We start from the raw sequence: 21,611 nt of genomic DNA, 5'->3' as shown, positions 1-21,611 counted from the left end.
TTTTTTTGGGATTTAGTTACTCCCTAAACAGGATGGAGAATACGCGTTAGACCAGATTTGACTGGGAACACCCACGTTTCGGGGCAATTCACCCAGATTGTAACTGGAATGAAGGCACGTGGTGACACACTTTATATGGAAGAGGAGAATAGCGCCTACATGTAGTGAATAGTGTGTACTAGCAATGTGCAATATTTAATCGTTTGATTTATCGTCAAAAACATTTTTACTAGTAAAAATATTTCATTCCGCGATATGAACGATACATTTCATAGATGATGTAAATGTGCGACATACTCAAATGACATAGGTAAGTGTGCGACACACGTGTGGAATGCTTGACAACAACCATGGCGGAGGGCGGAGCAGATAAGCCGGGTCGCGAGGAGCTCGTCCCTAAACGAAGCTCCACCTCCATTATCCGGAAGTGGTTTGGTTTTAAAAATTCTGACAAGGAACAGCAATTTACAATGTGCAAAGTTTGTAAACAAATAGTGGCTACAAAGGACAGTAACACTACTAATTTGTTCCACCACCTAAAACACAAGCACAGACCAGAGAATGAAGACGGAAGCAGCATCAACTTCAGTCAAAGCCTTCGGTAAAACAAAAACAACAACTCAGATGAAACTTGCCGACACATTTGATGAGTATGATAAGCAAAGGAAAAGGTGGAAAGAATTAATGGAGGCAGTGGCGTTTTGCCTGACGAAAGATGTTACCGCTCCAAATTGTGGAATAGGCAGGATTCAAACGCATGGTCTGTAAAATGGACGCTAGGTACAAGATGCCCTCAAATAAGTATTTTTCCAAGACAGTGTTGCCTAAGATGTACGAAAAGTGCTGTGATGAGCTACAAACAATGCTGTCTACAGTGGATTTTTTTGCCTCAACAACAGACATGTGGAGTAGCCGAGCAACTGAGCCGTACATCAGCCTTCACTGCATAATGAGTGATTGGTTTTGAACAGCTGTTGCCCTCAGACAAGTTTGTTCCCAGATGACCACACGGGTGAAAATAATGCGAGTGGACTGAAGCAATTTCTACAGGAATGGAAACTGGACGAAGCCAGACAGGTGTGCCTGACTACGGACAGCGGAGCTAACATTCGCCCTGAACCAGTGGATAAGGCTGTCCTGCTTCGGGCATAACCTTCACATTGCTGTTGGTGAGTAATTATCTTACTGTGCCTTTACTGTATGTGTATTTGACAAACAAACACCCAGTCATGATAACAGATTGCAGAGTCTAAAACATCGTAGTTAGTTAATGATAACTTGATAGCTTCTAATACTGTAAAATATTGTAATAACTGATGCATCATTGTGTAAATTCATTTTGTCTAATTATTATGGTCTGGAATGACGTCATCAGGATAACTTAGGTTAATTTGAATAATGTTGATCAAAACTTAATCAATAAACCTGCTCGGATTCAATAAACCATTGAGGGGAAATTGGGTGACATTATTTAAAATGAGGAGTCAGAATAATTCATGTCAGTACAACTACTTATAGCTTACAAATGGTTTTAAATTACATTTTCATTATGACATACATTGTTGTTTAATTATGGTTTAATTTTATTTCCTCACAGGAGTTGAAAACCAATATTGTGTGTGTGTGTGTGTGTGTGTGTGTGTGTGTGTGTATTCTGCTAATATATACTCACTGACAGACTAATGCAATTGTTTGAATTTTCATTAATTGTTTTTGCTATTTTTTTGTGTTGCAGAGAGAAGCATTAGGGACAGCAGGATTGACAGAGATGTGGGAGTCTACAAGAAGATTGTCAGCTTGTTTTCACAGCTGGAAAAGGCAACGGGCTCTCAGAGCTGCACAAGTGGAACTCGGACTTCCTCAGCGTAAACTGGTGACTGAATCCCCTGCACCAGGGGTCTGCAACCTGCTGCTCTGGAGCCTCATGTGGCTCTTTGACTCTTTTGCAATGGCTCCCAATAGCTTTAAAAAAAAAAAACTATTGAATAAAGTTATTTTTTAGAGGCTATTAATTATTAATAACAAATCAAATCAGGATATAACAATTTGTTAACCTAAAATAAATCATGTGCAATGACTCAGCACCTTTCTACTTCACCTCCTGTAACATCTACAGACCATCAACTTTCCTGCACCTGTGACTAATCTTAAGTTTTAAATCCCTGGTAAGATAATTAAACCAACAAAAACACTATTCTAGAAGAAAATAGAGATTTTAATTGTGTGGGAACAGATTCATTTAACCACCAATGTGACAGTTAAATATGCATGTTTTATGAGTGGCAAGAAATTAGCAATTAGCATGTGTTGATCACATGATCATGTGTTATCAAGTTAAAGCTACTTTTTGTAGCCTTTCAAATACATTAACTTAAAAATACTTCTTTATATAACATTGTGTTCATGTAAAATGAGATGTGTAAGAATTTGAAGATGAAAAATACTGTTTTATTTCTTGATGTCAGTTTATTTTATTTTAAACTGTTTTTAAGTTTCCATTTACATGATCAATATAAATCAAATCAAATTAAATGAAACATTATTCTATATAATTTTAACTGTATATAATTTAATACACTGTATTGTCTTCATTGAGAAGGTATTGTTTTCGGCTCCAGGAGGACTTTAATCCAGGTGAGATGAGGTTAAATGGTTCCTTGTAAAGGTTGCAGACCCCTGACCTACACGATGGGGATCCAGGCAGAGGATGATTCAGCGGCTTCTAGAACAAGAAAAGGCCATTATACAAGTCTTGGTTGCTGAGTGGTTCACCGGGCATCTGGTGCTGAATGGGCAGGACTTGACGTCCTTGAGGCTGGAAGCGAGGCATTAGGACCTCTTCTGGAAATTCACACATACAGTATCTTCTCCGCAGTCATGCCTGAAGCCTACTCTACAGCTTTACAGCAGTGAACTTCTGCAGGAGAAGGATGAAGATTCAGATCTCACCAAGATGATAAAAACGTCAGTACTGGACTATATGATGACCAAATACAGCAATCCAGAAGTTGCGGAACTGATCAACATGGCATCCTTTCTTGATCCATACTTTAGGGGACAGCACCTGAGTCAGGATAAGCTCCTGGTCATCAAAGCCAGAATAGTCAGAGAGGGAGAATCTGTGCAGCAGTGCTGCTGCTACCTGTGAAACATCAGCTCAATCTGCTAAAAACAGCCAGGATCAAGAAACAGAGGACAAACATCACAGGAAGAAACAGGAGAAACGTCTTAGAAGCTTTTTCAAGCAAGCATCTGCTGCTGAGGCTGAATTAAGCATCTACTTACATGGCCAACTGGTAGACAGTTAGAGCAATCCACTTACAGTACATGACAGAAAAAGCATGAGGTGAATTTCCCTGTCATTGATCGCTTAGCAAAGAAGTACCTGTGCATCCCTGCAACAAGTACAGCTTCAGAGAGGGTCTTCAGTGCTGTCCTGTTTCAGTGTTCACATTTTCAATAAAATTATATGTATATATTTTTTGTTTGTTTTTAAATTTATCATTTTGTCATTTTTTTAAAGCAACAGAAGAAATTGTAGTTTTTGTTTGAGTGAAGTGTATGAATGTGTAAACATTGCACCAATATTTGTAGCATGTTCCAGCCACTGGTAATTTATACATATTTTTTCATCAATCATCACTGATTGGATTTCATTTTCAGTAAACTTTTATTTATTAGTCTTCTTTCTTTCTTTATCTGATTGTATTTGCAGTTGCACTACTTTGTGATTTTAAAAAGCTGTAACTTTTTTACTGCCTGTGTGCCAAAAAGGTTTAATAATAATAAATAATAGATTCTGTTCTCACATTTCAGACTGCTTTGGTGTCACTCACTACATTTTATCAGTACAGGTGTACTACTTGAACTTAATTGATGTAGTTTAGTAGCCATTCTCATTATTTTGGTATAGATCTATAGTAAAAAAAAGATTAGATTGATTTTTTTTTTTTTAAATTTATCGAGATAAATACCAGAAATTATCGGGATAATTTTTTTTGGTCCATATCGCCCATCTCTATTGTTTACAAAGTCTCTAATGGGGACAATAGGTAGACATGTATGTCAGAGCCTCTCGTAATGCTACAGACAGCTTTTATATGCTTTTGTTTGTGTGTTGATAAACTTTGAAGCACTTTGGACTGTGATTTGAACAAGTGTCGTCCATGGAAACCCGTCCTTGTAAATAACAGGATTTAGAGAATACTACTGCATACTGTACCACCAGATGTCTAATAAAATGCATGCCAAGAATATTTGAACCTACATGGTAATATGCAAATATTCATTCTGTGATTGCACTTCAGGAGTCAATGGATCGAATTCTCTTCTTTGATATGTTAACCACTGGGTGTCCTTAAATACAATCAAGATTCAATTTATTGAACTAGAACATAGAGTAGCATTTGTTTTTCTACTTTTAAACAGTTGACTCTTACAAACAAGAAAAGCCATCATTTGGAACCCAATTATGATGCAGTGCTGTCATGATCCAAGCATCAATCTCATTTAATTTGATAAAATGTAGTTTATAAAAACACCGGGAGGAAAACAAAAACCCAGTTTTGTACAAATTGTGTAAGAAAGAGTTTGTCAATCACCGGAGCTGTTGCAGCCTCTGCTACCAGCTCAATGCTAAACAAGTGGCAGCTAGCACAGAGAGCTAACACGCACACTCGGACAGTGCTAGCTCGAACATGCCCCGAGCAGATAGTGTCTCCAATCCATACTGGACAATATGACAGGATTCAGAGTCAAAATGAATAATTCCATGAGTGACAAATGAACAAAGTGGATAAATGATTGTAGTGGACAGTCAACCACTCTGTGGTAGAGGATGTGGGCGGGGCTAGAAGCGTTGCTACAGATAGCGTTGTCTGACCCAACTTATCACTGTTATGTAGAAAAACTATTTCGAACTAAATTCATCTTCATCAGTTGCTCTGTTTATTTAACGCAACAGATATTCTAACTATTTTTGCAATGTTCAGTTCCCACTTCACTGGAATGTTCTGTACTAAATTCTGTTTTTTTAATTTAATAAACAAAAAGATTTGTTTTAGACAGTTCCAAAAAACCGCAAATATAGCTTAGTTAAACATAAGTTTGTGTGAACAATACAATCATAACATTCATTATTCATATTTCACATTATGTTAGCACTCAGTGATGAAAATAAACACAAATTTGTTGTTTAACATTGCTTTCATTGATTCAGTCATATACCAAAATCCATTTAAATTGAAAAATGCTGCTTCTCGTCTCAAATATTATGCAATTAATTAATGACAAAGTCTCTAATTACATTTGTGTTTCCCCAACACTAGAGTTTACCTGAAATAATTGAATGTTTAATATGATGAATTTAAAGTAATCATGAACACCCACCCCTCCAACCATGTCATGTCATTAATGCAGAAACACCAGCTGAATGTATGAATCATTTAGATCCTGATGCACATTATGGTGTGTATGTGTTTTAGAAGCTGTTATCAGTGTACGGCCACAGGCGAGCTGCTATATTATCATTACCAACAATGCTAATGGGAGACAGAAAAGAATGCAGAGACAAAGCACTGTTAGGTAATGCAGCCATTACAGCTTATGAAGACACTTTTCCACATTGTGACTTTTGTACCATAATAAACGTGTGTAGTCATTAATGATTTACTCAGTCTAAAGTTGTATCAGAAGTCTGAAAGGCTTTCCTGAAGAGTAGTGACACAGACTGTCAGACTAATGACAGCGTCATATCTTTCTTACCTTTGTTGTTTACCAGCTTTTTGGTATCAGTCGAGTTTGAAAACCAAAAAATTCTACTCACTGTGAATCACACGTGTTGTTTTAACTTTGTGATGAGCTAATTAATTTACACAATATATATATGAGCTATTTAGTCCAGAATGTTAAGTACAGCATTCTTTATAATGATAATTACAATACATTCATGGGAAACTTAATCTGCAATGATACATACTATTTTTTATGAAGATGAAGAAGAAGATGAAGAAGAAAATGAAGAAGAAGAAGAAGAAGGGCTTTCGCCTTTATTTATTGGCATATATATTTTTAGACTTACACAAGTAGTGACGTGCAGCCTATGAAAAGTCTTGTTATGGCTACAAATCCACCAGTCTGTCTATGTCAGTGTTTCTCAAATGGGGGCACAGTACACGTACGCCTAGGGGTACACGATGGCACTACAGAATTAACAAATAAAAACATTACACATGGGGATTTCATAATTTTTATTTTTGGTTCAAAATATGAATGGTAAACAGACTTCATTTATAGAGCGCTTTATCCCCACACTGAAGTATTCTCAAAGTGCTTTACAATATCAGCTCATTCACAGTCACACACCAATGGGACTGAGCTGGCATACAAGGTGCTAATCAATCATTGGGAGAAACTTAGGCTTCAGTGTTTGGCCCAGGAACACTTCAACATATAGACAGGTATGGACTGGGATCAAACACCCAATCTCTCAATCAGAAGACGACCCCTCTACCACCTGAGCCACTGTCGCCAATCATAATAATGATGAAATTGAACTTGATTAGAACATGAACTGAAAATACAATGGTCAGTCTTGTTCCCACACCAGGCGGGAAATGACCGGAAATGATAAAGATTGTAGAAATAAATGAATTCAAGAGGCACTAAATACTGTTTCATTCCACTTATTTACAAAGTAAGATTATTTAAAATGTGTGTTAAATTCATTCACTCAATCATTATGCTGTATAACTGCTGTTTTTTAATAGTATTCTGAGCAAAATGTTGTAGCTGGACAAAGGTGGTACTTTGATTTAGAAATAAGAGAAAAGGATACTTAAACCAAACTGTTGGGGTCTGTTATATTTTGTTGGTGGGTAGCCCTCGTCATCCTCTTAGATTTTCTGAGATACTTTGTTTATTCTGTTTTTGACACTGGTCTCTTGTGTTAACTCTTGTCTTTGTCTTCCAGTTATTCCTGCTCGTGTCTCCACCTCCCAGTGGTCAGTGTGTTTGGGTTGTGAGTGATTGGTTGCCTCATGTTTTACCTCCAGGTGTGGCCCGTTCCCAATCAGGCCTCCTGTACTATTTAGCTGAGTGCTTGGACACTGAATGATTGCTGGTTCGTCGTCACTGTTAGCCTCCTCGTGTACTGCTGCATTTTGTTCCCTGCTCCTTGGTTTCCTTGTGCCTTTTTTGATTTTTTGTTGTCTAAAAATTGAAAATGGACTGGAATTACCGCCGTGCCAGCTGCCTCCACCTGTCTCTGCATTTGGGTCCACATCCACACACCCTGACACAAACAAGTTTGAGAACCACTGGTCTATGATACTGTAATGGGTGGAATGGATAGTTAAAGACCGAAAACAAATGATTCCATCAATATTAGATACTTAGTCGGTAAGGCTCAGTAGCGGAACAAATCATTTTACAACATACACATGCCCGCAACAACGGGGCTTACATGTTTTGACACCACGGAGAGCGACTGTCATTTTGAAGTCCATGAAACGAACATGAAGTAAAACAAAAGAAGAGAACAAAAACATTAGGATGGTCACTAGCACAAATTCAAAGCATCTCAGCACCACGGATAGCGCCACTTTATTTTGACACCCACTTTAACCATTTCAACTCAGAGCCTGTATCAGTAGCTATAAAATTAAGTAAAACTGGCACACACATGTTCACAAACACTATTTCAATATGAAGTACTATAGGCCTACTCACCACTATTTGAAGGGCATACGATATGAGCCTTGCGCTCTGCAAACTTGCCCACGATGCTCTGTATGTCCATTTTCTTTGCTCTCTCATTCTCTACGGACAACATGAGAAGTCCACTCAGTCTCCCCTGTCCCACTGTGCTCCTCGAGTGGTTTTTAATGAGTTTTAACTTCGAGAATGAGCGGGACATGTGACTGACGTGCGAATGAACCGCTGTTAAGGCTTGTAAATAGTTTGTTTCTAGTTTGTAGAAAGCTTGTCACATGAGGACGCGGCCGCTTATTTAAGGGAACTCACTTTAAGTACAGGTGAACGATTGCAGAACCCATGCAGCATTCCTGAAAACAAGTGGTCATCTGATGTGCGCTCCTCGTCCGATGTTCAATGGTCAGACATTTCTACATATCTCATAGAAAAACCCAGTGTATAAGTCTCTAGATGCTTACAACTATTTGTTATGAATGGGCAGTTAGGCTGGCTGCTATACTCCTGTTAACGAGGGTTTCCGTGTATTGCCACGTATCTGATCAGTTTCAACGAATGAGTTTCCATCTCTACATTAAGGTTCCTCCTCACTGTCCCACGTCTGCATATCAGTCCATTTACAGCTTTTTATCGTCACTTTTTGCTGGATCCAGACTGAGATAAAGCTCCATCCGCTCGGGTACATCATCGCCTCAGCAGTTCTCCGGTTGTTTTGCACCAAGCCTGCGCGCGCATGCATCTAATTTAGTATGCATACGTCACAAAATGGGTCTATATAACCCCTGTATAAATCTGCATGATGGGTGACTGTTCATACTCCTCTGGGCACAAGTCATGGGAGGACCCATCATCTCCAGCTCCCATGCACCATGGTAGAGGCCCGGCTCCTTTAAGTCCTACCTGCTATCGGGCTGTGGACGTGCCCACCCCCCCACCAGCCCCCCCATAGATCCGCCCCGGTAAGGCTACATTATCATGAAGTTGGTAAAATTGAGTCAACCTGATGCAGCTCTTAAATGCACAGAGAGGTTTCCAGGTACAATGGGACACCACTGTCACCTCACAGCTTTGATTGTTGTTAATATCTGTATTATATTTGTATTACTATTATTATTCATCTTATTTATTTTTTACTATTGTAATAAGTCTTTTAGTTAATTATGTAATTTTTTTCCTTCTCTTTCTTTCTTTGTTTAACGATAATTTTATTTGTAATATTTCTTGAGCGGCTGTAACGCAAGTAATTTCCCTCTGGGATAAATAAAGGACTTCTGATTCGGATACCTGGGATGAGAGGGAGGGGGAAGCTAAAGAGGTGTAAACAGTCAAGATTTTAAACCCATTGTTTTCATGTCATACTGTGTACAATTAAATTTACTATTGCATTTTAAAGCCTTTTTCACTTTTCTTTAATTATACAGCTTTTCTGGGCAGGAAAATAATTACAAAAGATGTGTTTTTATTTTGGAAGATCATGTGACTAATGAAATACATTCTTCATGCACTCATTTACTTCCCAGCTTTATTTATGTCCACAAGAGTTGAGTAAAGATACCTGCTCTCAGCAATTCCTTTTGAAGACAGTAAGATAAAAGTTATTAGAAAGAGAATAAAGATTGACTCTGGAGATAAGGAAGGTAATATCATCTCTGTTTAGTGTCTCATACAATATGTGGTGAGATATATTGCTTTATGAAAAGTAAACTGAGGTTTTATAAAGCTGATTCTACAGGATGTTCACATTCTTACGACAGTTGGCAAACAGTTGAAGTTTAGCGGTAAGGGAGGAAGTAGACTTTCATAAAGGCGTAGCTGGAGGCTAGGCAAGGTTTTATCAAGAACTCATAAACTCAGGGGTGATGCCAACATTTATTGAACCTCAGATACAATCACAGGATGTCTTCACAGGGTTTCCAGCAGTGATGTGTGCTACTGACTTTTCACAATCAGATTTATAAATATATGTAGGTGTGATGTGCTCAAAGCAGGCGGATGGTCACAGTATGGATCTTTTAAAGCAGAAGTATCATGGCAGCAAGTCTTAAACGCTTGTATCTCTACTTGTAAAATCACCTCACTCCTCATCACAAACATCAGTGACATGTTACTTTAATGTTTGAAACACAGCCAGGCTTAAACTTAGAGACTGTAACATCTGTTCCCCCCTACTTCTGTGTGTTTAAAGAAAAGGTTCATAAATGACAACACTTGCAGTTTATGGAAGCCATAGCAATGAAACCAACCTCGAGTGCTGACAAAAGTCTGTAATGTCACAGATGTGATGGCTCCAATCAAAACTGGGAGAAAACCAAACACACGGAAAACAACTGGGAGGAGGACTGAGATAAAAATTTGAAATCTGATTTTAGAAGAGCTGGGCATAAACGAAGATCAACAAAACTCCAAATTAATCTAGACCTGTACAAAATAAGTCTGCATAAATTCAATGATGGCTTGTTCAAAGTGAGGCAGCAATACTTTTCTGAAATCATGCTAAAAATGTCAACAACTCTTGCACATTGTTTTCTGTAATTGAAAAGCTCACAACCGCCTTAGATCAAATAGCCCCTGAATTACTGGAAAATGCAATGAATTTGCTGTATATTTCAATGAAAAAATTCAGGAAAAGTGTCTGTTCTCATTCTATCGGATCTAAGTGCTGCGTTTGACACTGTAGACCATACAATTGTTGCACAGATTGCAAACACGGGTTGGACTAAATGAAAATGTAATTCAAAGGTTCAAGTCCTACTTGGAGGAGCGAAGTTATTTTGTAAGCATTGGAAACTTTGAATCTGACAGATTACCAATGTCCTGTGGGGTTCCTCAGGGCTCTGTTCTTGGACCCCTTCTGTATAGCCTTTATATGCTTCCTTTAAGACAAATTCTACAGAACTGTAAAGTTGATTATCAGAGCTACACAGATGACACACAACTATATCTATCACTGAACCCAGATGACTATGGTCTCGTTGAGGTGTTGTGTGACTGCTTAAAAAAGTTGGATGAGTGAAAACTTTCTTCAACTAAATTATGACAAGATGGAGGTGATTGTCTTTGGTAACAAGGAAAAGAGGACTGCTGTCAGCGAGCACCTTAAGTCTTGATGTTTAAAAGCTAAAGACCAAGTCAAAAACCTTGGTGTTCTGATTGACTCAGATCTGACATGAGCCCTGCTGGCTCTGGGCCCGCCGGCGAGTGCCCGCTGGCTGCCCGTTCGGCGCGGCTCTGGCCGTCTGCTGGGCGTGGGCCTTGGCTCCGCTGTTGGGGTCTCGGGCGGGGGGCTCTCTGGGCCCTCTCCTCGGGGGTTGGGTGGGCGGGATGCTGGCGGGGGGCCTTGGGGTTGGGGTCGGTGGCAGGATGCGCTGGGTGCTTGGGGCTTCCTCGGATGTGTGTGTGGGGGGCGGTGGCTGTCTCTCAGCCTGGGATCTTGGGGATAATGATTGCACTTCTTGTAGTGTTGACCTTTGACAGCATGTGCAGACAAGAGAAAAAAAAAAAAAAAAGATCTGACATGTAACAGTCAGATCAAATCTATCACAAAACAGCTTCTACCACCTAAAGAACAACTCCAGAATTTAAGTTTTAATGACTCAGACAGATCAGGAAAGACTAGTCCATGCTTTTATCTCCAAAAAACTGGACTATTGTAAGGGTCTTCTAACAATCTCCCAAAAGAGCATCAAACAGCCACAGCTGGTTCAGAACCCTGCTGCTCGGGTCTTAACCAGAACAAACGCATTACTCCAGTTTTAAAATCTTTACACTGGCTCCCAGTCAGCCTCAGAATAGACTTTAAGTTCTGCTGCTGGTGTATAAATCTGTGAATGGGTTTGGTCCAGAATACTTCAGTAAGATGTTAGTCAGGTATGAATCCAGCAGGTCTCTCAGATCTATGGACACAGGTAAAATAGTGGAGCCCAGATTTCACAGTAAACATGGTGATGCCGTGTTTAGTTGCTATGCTGCAAAGAAGTGGAACAAACTGCAGCAAAGCTGAAGTCAGCATCCAATGTTTTTCAAGTTGTTGAATGTTTTCTGTTGCACTTTTTGATCGTGTAAAGCACATTGAGTTGCCTTGTGTATGAAATGTGCTATACAAATACATTTGCCTTGCCTTCCCCTCTCATGGTAATACAGGAGTTTTTTTTTCAACATGTCACTGTGAGAGTTATATTGATTATGGTAATAGAAACAATTAATTAAAAAATAAATAGGCTACAGTTATTTAAAAACACTAAAAAACTTTTTTTAAAGAACTTTGGTATAATTAAAATTATCTAAAAGAGTAATAAAACATAGCATGGAGGAGAAGCCGGCAAGCGAGAAATTTATTAATACACCTTTGGGGTCCAGTGTGCGGAAAGACTTTGGCTTTTGCAGGTATTGAGATATTCTAAGAGTTGCTCGTTGTGTCGACCGTCAGCCACCAGGCCCTTCTCACGGTGTTTACTGCAGCAGCAGCACATGTAGCATTAGCTCGTTAGCATTAGCTCTGTAGAAGCCTCAGGCCCACCATCATGTTTAAAGAGTAACTAAACCCCAAAACCACTTTTTCTGCTGAATACATACTGTATGTATTTGGGGCTTAAGGAGTGCTGTTTATTAATCATAGTCCCACTCTTTACATTTTAGTAAAATTATTTGAATTTTTTCAGAGTTACTGTTGGCCCTACCCCTCCTATAAAAGCTGAGAGGAGGGAGGAAGTCCACTGTGTTCCGTGTGAAAGAGTCCGCAGTAGCAGTGAAGTTTGTGACTGTGCTTCTCTAAAGAGCAGATTCTGCACTAATCAGAGGGTTCATCATGTTCATATGAGTATTTACAGATACATCTATGCTATGAGTTAGTATATTCTGGTCTATCTTTGCGTCTTATTGCTTTGTGCACGAGGTAGTTAGAGAGTAGGGCTGTTTGTCCCTGAGTGTTGTCTGTAAGGCTGTGTGTGAGCTTCACGTCATGATTGTGTGGGCATTTTCTGAATTTCCCTCCTAGTGGCAGATCAGCAGAAAGCAGGGGTTTAGTTACTCTTTAAAGGTAAACTAGCAGCTTAAACCATTTAATCTGAACAGATCTTGGTTACTACAATTTTTTTATTTTAATTAGGGTCGAGTTCCATGAGGGCCTCTTGCTCTCGTATTGGCCACACTGTTATGGATTTGCAACCCATTAGCTGCTGAAGAACTTTACTGTACTTCACACAAAACACACTAGCACACACACACACACACACACACAGCGTGCCGTAAACTGTTGTTTTTTCACAACAGCTCTGATGTCATACTGTCGTAAAACCCACAGTCACAACGGGTGCTGGGGTGGCATGTACACAACATTTTCCCCCCCATAGAGAACAACAGAACATCTCTGTTACAATTGAACACAACACCCTAACTAGGTAAACTGGGTAGACTACCAGTTAACAGCATAGTCATGTGGATTATTCTGCCACAAGACAGACTATGCTCTAGTCCAGCACTTTCAAGTCAGAAGTCTATAACATAGTCTTTCAAGTAACTCAGTCTGACTCTGGCTCTAGCAGTACGAGACGCCGGGTCAACCGACGGTCCCGTTGGCTCAGGCTGGAGTCTGGCTGGAACCTCCAGCCGCGCAATAGAACACTCAAAGTCCCCAACAATGATGGCCTTACCTGCTACGTTGTCTGATATCGTTGTGTGGAGCTCCTCAAATCCCATCTCAATGCCGTTGTAGTCGACATTAGACAACGACCGTCCACCGAGGACCCCGTCTATAATATACTTATGTATATGTTACACCCCTGAAAAAAGGGGAAATAATCACAAAAAAGATTCAGGTCTGCTTCCTCACCAAGAGCATTTAGTAGAATCAAATACATGTTTACAAAAAATATAACAATGTACAAAAGAACACATTTACAACACTTTCTTACATTAAAACAAATAGTGGTGGAGGTAGGATACACACATTTTCCTTAAACAATGAAAAACAATATTTAACTGCAATAAATCATTTTCTCACTCTTTTCTTTCAAGCATCAAATATGATGTATTGAGCTAATCAAAGTGTATAAATCAAACTACATAGAAAAGTAAAAAACATATTTTAAACATCTTTGCTCATATGAAACAGAAGCTAACAACACACTACACATGGCACAGGCCTGTCTGCTAACTTACCACTGTTCATAAAACTTAACTCTTATCAAACTCAAACATCAAAACTACAAAGTCATGAAACTCTTTACTTGTTAGTAACTTATTTCTGACAAATAAGCTGTGTTTCTGACCATAAACACCTGAAAAAAGGAGAAATAATCACAAATGTGATAAAATACTGCTTCCTCATCAGGAGCGTTAGTGGAATGAGGAAAACAGCACGTGTGGGGGTGGAGACAAAACCAATCAATCCCAGATAGTCTAACTCAGAACACTCAGTAGATCACAGATAAACATCACTCAATCTCTTTTAACAATCAAGAGTAAAGTATATCATGTCTATTTAACACTCTTTTAACACTTTTAACTGTATTTTAACATTTAACTGGTATTTAAGTATTTAAACTTGTGAACTCAGTGTTTTCATCTAAACTATTAGTGCATTGCTTTTTAACTTGTCACATATAAGTTGTTGTGCAATTTACAATACATTACATCCCCAACAACATAAATACACAAAAATTACAAAAAACACACAAAAAAACAAAACAGCAAAAAAAAAAAACAACACAAATACACAATAACTGCAGAATTTATACATTTTAAAGGAAAATACTGTACACAAAAGGATAAAAGAATGCACAAGATGTCTCATAACATAAGACAACAACAAACATACACAGAATGACAAAAAACTTACAAATTTACTATAAAACCTCTTTGTTCTTTCCACATGCAGCCCTTGGTCTAATTTTCCAAAGTAAACGTACAAAATGGCAGAAAAACACACAAAACAAAAGCAAGAATACAGTAAAAAAAATATATAAAGAGTCACAACATTGCAGGAAAATAGAGTAAAAGACAAGAAAAACACACAAAATACTCCAAAAGCTGTACAAAATTACAACAACTTGCACTTTTTGATCATGCAAAGCACATTGCGTTGCCGTGTGTATGAAATGTGCTATACAAATAAATTTGCCCTGCCTTACAAAAACGAACTAAACGACAACAGTAATACACAAAATGGCTCACAATAGAAAATTACAACAAAAATACACAAAAAGACAAGAAAAACACAAAAAAATGACTCTGCAAACACACAGTACTAACAAGCAAAATGACAACAGAAATACACAAAATGTACTCCAAAAATGCAAAATTACAACACAAATGCACAATATGACTCCAAAAAAACATACATTTTAAAGGAAATATTTAAAAATAATCACGACCTACGATTGTTGATCGGGAGCTGGTCGTGAGGTGTTAATCGCTTCTCGTGACCCCATGTATACTACACAATGCACGACACATGATCTAGCAGAGGCTTGCACGATCCCACAAAATAGTCGCATGAGTCGAAAATCGGCTCAAAATGGGCCAAAAATCGCACAGTGTATGCCTGCCTTAATCGTGTTGGCTCCCAGAGACTTGTGTGCCTTTTCAGTGGAGACAGTCCTGATCACAGTATGGTCATTTACATGCAAAAACCTTACCCAGTCTCAGAACTTTCTCACCTTGTGCTGTGAGTTTACAGCAATTCCTGGCAGTTATCTGGAGCTCACTGGAACTTCCAGTTGACTTAGAGTTAACGGCAATTTACAGTGACGGAAACTGCCAGAAATCCTACTTTTTATGCAGTGCCATTTCCAAACACAAAGTTTAATGTTTTAAAACATCTGATAATGTTATGTGAAGCATTTCTTTATGACTCCAACTAGCATATATTGCAAATTTTTAGAAAAAAATCGTAATTTTCTCTTAAAAATGAAAGTTTTTGTATTTTCTCGGCTTGTGTGTGGCCGACTGGTTCCTGATTTTCTCATGGCGTGCCACATTTGTGTGAGTTTATCTTTGTTGCGATGCTTCCAGTACATACATGTACATGTTATAACTTTGTCCAATCAGATTTCAGCCTCTATCTGCTTCCAGGGTGAGTTTAATCTGCCCAGGGTCTTCAGAACCAGCAGCGATGGCAGTTATATCTTAAACTATCATTAGAAATGGAACTATTTCTTTAGCCAATCAGATTTCAAATTTCCTTCCCCAGGGCCAGCATGCTGGCTTCAAATGAAGTACATTTTTCTGTTCATAGATTGGAAGCTCAGAGCAAATATTACAGGTGTTATTATGAGAAAAACACAAGACGACACATCTGCACTGATCTGTGCACGGTGGCTGGAGGACAAGGGGGGATTGATTTGGTCTCAGACTGTCCTAAAAATCTATCTGTAAGGCAGACTTCTCTGGAAACTGGTGAATCTGCCACCTCCAGATGAGCGTACCACTGACCCACAGCCTCTGAGGAGCTTGTGGTGTTTAAGTGGTAGACGTGTTTAGAATCACAGAGCTTTTAAATGGGAGCTGTCTAACCGATGAAGCAGCTTGTAATTGTGACTTCATTGTGACGTTATAAAGACAGGGATTAAGCTAAATCCCATGTGAAGGCCCAGAAACTATATGTAGAGCTCACCTCACTACTGTATTAGTGAAAGTAACCCCTTATTATTTAACATTCACAGATTTGTGTCTCCTCTGTTTGATTAATGCGAAGCTGTAGTTTGTATCAAATGCATCATAACCCTGAAACTTTTTAACCACATTGTTCACAAAGCTTTAAGTTCTCTGTCACTAAATATATAAATTAAATACATTTCAAAGCAATCACGGTGAAGGAAAAGTCTTTGAGTTCACAAGCACTTCATGCCTCAAGAAGGCAGAGGTGAACTTTGGCTACGTTCACACTGCAAAATTTAATGCTCAATTCAGATTTTTTGCTCAGATCTGATGTTTTGTTTGTCCGTTCACATTACCATTTAAAATGTGACCTGTATCAGACTCCAGTGTGAACGATATGTGGCTCCGATCTGACCCGCATTGTCGTGTTTGTCTCAAAGTTTTTGTGCAGTGGAGCCAGAGAATGAATGAGCAGGTTCAGAGGAGGACGAGGAGAGAGAAAAAGAAACAGAGCCAAATAATGTTTTGGCTTTTTATGGTGCCGATTTGCTTTTAAACACAGACCTCTTATGATATGAACTTTAGAGCTTTGACCCAAACCCGACAGAGCAAAACTGAAACCTACAAGTCCGACAGACGTAGGTATTTATATCAGAGCACGACCTGAAACCGACAGATAAAACCTATGTTCTTCTTCATACAAATTATATTTTTACACTTCTTTTAGTGATAAACCTGCTTTTATTAACAGACATCTGTTAATGTCATCATCAGATCAGTGCACGGGGTAACCAGCGCACATCAAACACAAGTGCAGTGCGTGCATCTATTTAAATAATCCATGTATCAAATATATAAGGATCATGTATGTTCTTGTGCAGAAAAAGGATTGATTCAACAGTGGAGGCTTCAAGACTGTCCCGTTCTGCTCCATGAGTGCAGCAGAGTTGCAGGCTGCTGCTGCTGCAGCACTCATAGCTGTTAATAATCACGCCAATGTATCAAATGTGCATTAAATCCTCCTTGACACTGAGGTCGCATTTAAAATGAACCGATCTGTATCTGATTCAGGACCACATATGAAAGTGGCCTGAATCTGATTTGAAAAAGTCAGATATGGGTCGCAATTGAGTGTTCACACTGCTTTTAAAAAATCAGATCTGGTCCCTTGACCACCAAAAAATTGGATTTGGGCCACATTTGCCAGCAGTGTGAACGCAGCCTTTGTGTCACTCTGTAACTTTTAACTACTGTATATACACATCAATATCATCTAGGCAACATCATATAGATTGATGGAAATCCGGGGTATATATGAAAATGTTTCATAATATGTAGCACTGTTTGCTAGCGATTGTTCAATCCAAGGTGAAGCTCATCTCCATATATGAACGCAACATACAAAAACTCAGCTACTTTCAATCAGGGAAGCATCAAATGTGTTAGATTTATATGGAAAATAGATATATCTGTGGACAAATACTAATTTGATTATTATTAATAATATTAAAGGGGCAGTATTGTGAAAAATTTACTTTATAATGGTTTTGCTATAATGATATACATTCCTTTAGCCACATTCAGAGGACCAGAGTTGAAAAAGTTCTGTTTCCTCCCTTGTTATTCCACATTTTGTAAAAAGTCAACTCCAAACAGTCGAGTTGGATTTTTGCTCCAATATTACAACATAAGGTGGAAACTCCTCCTCCTGACATGCCTGGTTTAATATATAGAATATACATTATACTTTATTGTCATATATCAATCTTGTTTTTTTTTTGTGGAAAAAAAAAAAAAGACTGATACTTTATTGTCATATATGTAAAGCTACATGAAATTTGTTCTCTGCATTTAACCCCTACCTGAGGAGCAGTGGGTGTAGCACCCAGGGAGCAGCTAGGGTTAATATATGGGACTGATCAACATCCCACAGTGATGGACCAGTGAGCTTACAATTACAAGCCTGCTCCCTTAAAAGATGGAGTCCCATGTTGGATTTGCTATCCTAAAAAGATGAGCATAGTTTGTGTTTTTGATTTTATGTTCAGGTTTTTATATATTATTGTTTGTCTAATTATTTGTGCAATCCTCTTTTGAATATCTGTATATTGCCATGCACTTTTAAAGTGTGATAAATATGATTGTATTGTACAATGTTATAAACCTTAATAAAAATTGAGTTCTAAAAAAAAAAATCACCTCGTATCACCTTTGACATGATCTGACGTGTTTGTGACCCAATGCAACGCAGCGGTTGGACAAAAAAAAATTATCACCTTTAATGGACTATTCATATGGTCAGAAAAGGTGAGAATGACAAGAAAGTGACTTAGCAGCTTAACACTTTGGGGAGTGTTTGAAACGGCTGACTCAGATGACAGTTTACTTCGCTGCGGGTGAAGTGATAAACACACGCTGAAGCTGCGTTTGTCGGACTCACAATCCCAAGAGTCGCTTAATAGCCATGTGTTTTACTGTAATGTGCAGTTTTTTGGCTGTAAACCATAAGCATGAAGTCTGCATCTACAGACACGCCCACTCATGCATAAGCATGAAGGCCCAAAAACAGCCTGTTTTTAGAACAGAGGGCTAAAACTCTAGAAAACAGGCGAGTTTGGGAAAATAAACCTCAAATACTAAGTTGTTTGGGTTATGAGAACCAAATGAGATGGGTGAAAAATAGCATAATAGTGGACTTTTAGTTTTTTTCTGTGAGGGTTTTCAGGCCACACTGGTATTAGCAAACATGCTACAGCAACAGGTTTTTACTTCAGTCTCCATGTTTAACTATTCCCACTGTGTAGCTAAACGTTCACCAACAACCACCCATCCTGAATAATGGTAAAAGCTGTTCCTCACATCCAAGATTCTTCACTCACAGCATGTCTAGACACACATCTTGTCTTCTCACTGGTATTTACTTCCATCACCACTTTTACCAGTGATGAACTGGGACAGCAGCAGAGCGTTGGGGCATAAATCACTGTGATAAATCATCAGTAGATCACATCACAGCTTTCACTTCAACAAGACCTTAATATGAAATCCATAACCTGTAAATTGTTAATCTGCCCTGTCTTAGTGCTAATAACTCTACTTATTACACGGTTATTGCTACAATCATCATCTTCATCAATAGACATAATGTTGACTGTAGTGTTACGGTCCGGTGTGGGTGTGGACCCAAATGCAGAGATAGAAGGAGGCAGGATCGAGGCATAGCATTCTGGAAACCAGTCCATGTTTATTACAAAACCCAAAAACAAAACTCAAATCCAAGACGACAGGAGGAACAGGGAGCAAAGACCAGACGCAGCAGGACACGAGGCGGGGCGACAGCATACACCCACCTTAACATTAAACAATGATCCCGCAGTCATACTGTGTCCAAGCACTCAGCTAAATAGTGAGGGAAGCTTGATTGGGAATGGCCCACACCTGGGTGAAAACATGAGGGCGCTAATCAGGCACCGACCAAGCACACAGACGTCACTGGTGGGTGGAGCCACAAGTAGGAACACCTGAAACACAGACAAGAGTTAAACATGACTAGACTCAAACCCAATAAACAAAGACACATAATAACTTAAAAAGGACCCCAAGGGCTAAAATAAACAGAAGCTGACAAGTAGAGCTGATGACTGAACACTTTGTGTCCTCTCTCTACAAACACTCTGAAGGTGTTTCTGTTCCTGTAGGTGATCAGTGCATTTCAGGCATCACTGTTAGTTTGTGTCACTGAGAATCTGTGTATCATTCCTTCATTCGTTTTTCATTATGTAAAAAAAAACACGGAAAAGTGAAGTGAAGCGTTACACATTCCATGATGTCTTAACTCTGCAACACTTATGAGTCTCTAAATCCTCTGAAATGTCCGTGAGGAGGTTCTGTGCCCAATACCAGCTAAAGCAAAAAGGACACGTTTCGGACGCACAGTTGGAAGCAGCGATCTCGACATGCCAAACTGCCGTTAGCGTTGGACATACTTTGACCAATCGGTAATGAAGAAAACTAATAAAAGTGTTCGTTTTCCATTTTCTGTACCGAAGCGTTTTCCGTTTTTTCATTTTGGTTTTGGAAACAAATATCAAATAATGAGTGTTTTTTTAGTTTTTCATGTTTTTTTTACATAATGAAAAACAAATGAACGAATGATACACGGATTACTCAGTTCCACTCGTATCATAATCCAATGTGGCACATAAGTGCTGAATCAGTCAATCATTCCCAGTGGGGTTGGGGTCAATTATAAATGTAATCACATAGTTGATTATTAATAACAATCATGAAATAATTATACTGTATTATGTTGGGTTATTCTGTGTCATTTTAACTAATTTGAAAGACATCCCATGCAGTTTGGTGTAAAAAAATTCTGAAATTTTTACCAATTGTTCCGTGATATTAGTTTGATTGGATGAACAGTTTTTGAGATATGGCCAATTTCGTGAGGTCCTTATTTTTCTTCCTTTTTCAGATTCCAATATCTCAGGAACTATATCACATAGGGAACTGAAAGTAAGTATAGTAATATAGCCGCACCTACTCTCTCAGAAGATACACAAATATCTTCAGTACATCCTATCTGGTGGACATGCCAGCTTCTCAAAATTTGAAAAAAGTTTATCAGGGTTTGGGTCTGGAACATGTTTGAGCCTTCAGTAAAAAACTTAGCATATGTCTCAGCTCCCTGTAATTTAACCAGCTTTGAGTTATGTACATAGACTGTTCACATCACTCAAGATTAGTCACATTGGTTCTTTGGTGACATGTTCTTGTAAAAAAAAAAAAAAAACATGTATTTTTTCAGATTTCAATTAATCATTAGCCCATAACTGCATGTGAGAATGTAAGAAAAAATCTGATCTCTGTTTTAATTTATAGTATAAAGGTTACTCTATCTTGGGATATAAAACACATTTTCCTTATGTGATTTCTTCACTGTTATTTTGGACCCAAACTTTGGGTCGCCAATATTGAAAATCCTTTAGATGAGGCCTATTAAAACCACTATTTAATGAATAAGGAAACCTAAAAAGGTAACCAAGAGATGAAAAACAATTTGCATGTTAGATAATTGTTTTTAGTGTATTTTACAGCTCATTTAAGACATGAGTTAAAACTGACCCATTATCATACGAGATGCTAACAGAAAGCTAACGTAAGAGGAAGATTAAGTATTATGGGGTTATTTATTTAAAAAGGCTCAGCAATGGTGATTAAATGTAATAAAGAATGTAATCGTAATTGACTTTTAGAGGAAAATAATAGTAATTGAGTTGCAATTGAACATAAAAAATTGAATG

This window comes from Gouania willdenowi, chromosome 16 (assembly GCF_900634775.1).
Source record: "Gouania willdenowi chromosome 16, fGouWil2.1, whole genome shotgun sequence".
NCBI lineage: Eukaryota > Metazoa > Chordata > Actinopteri > Blenniiformes > Gobiesocidae > Gouania > Gouania willdenowi.
This window is presented reverse-complemented; position numbering follows the sequence as displayed.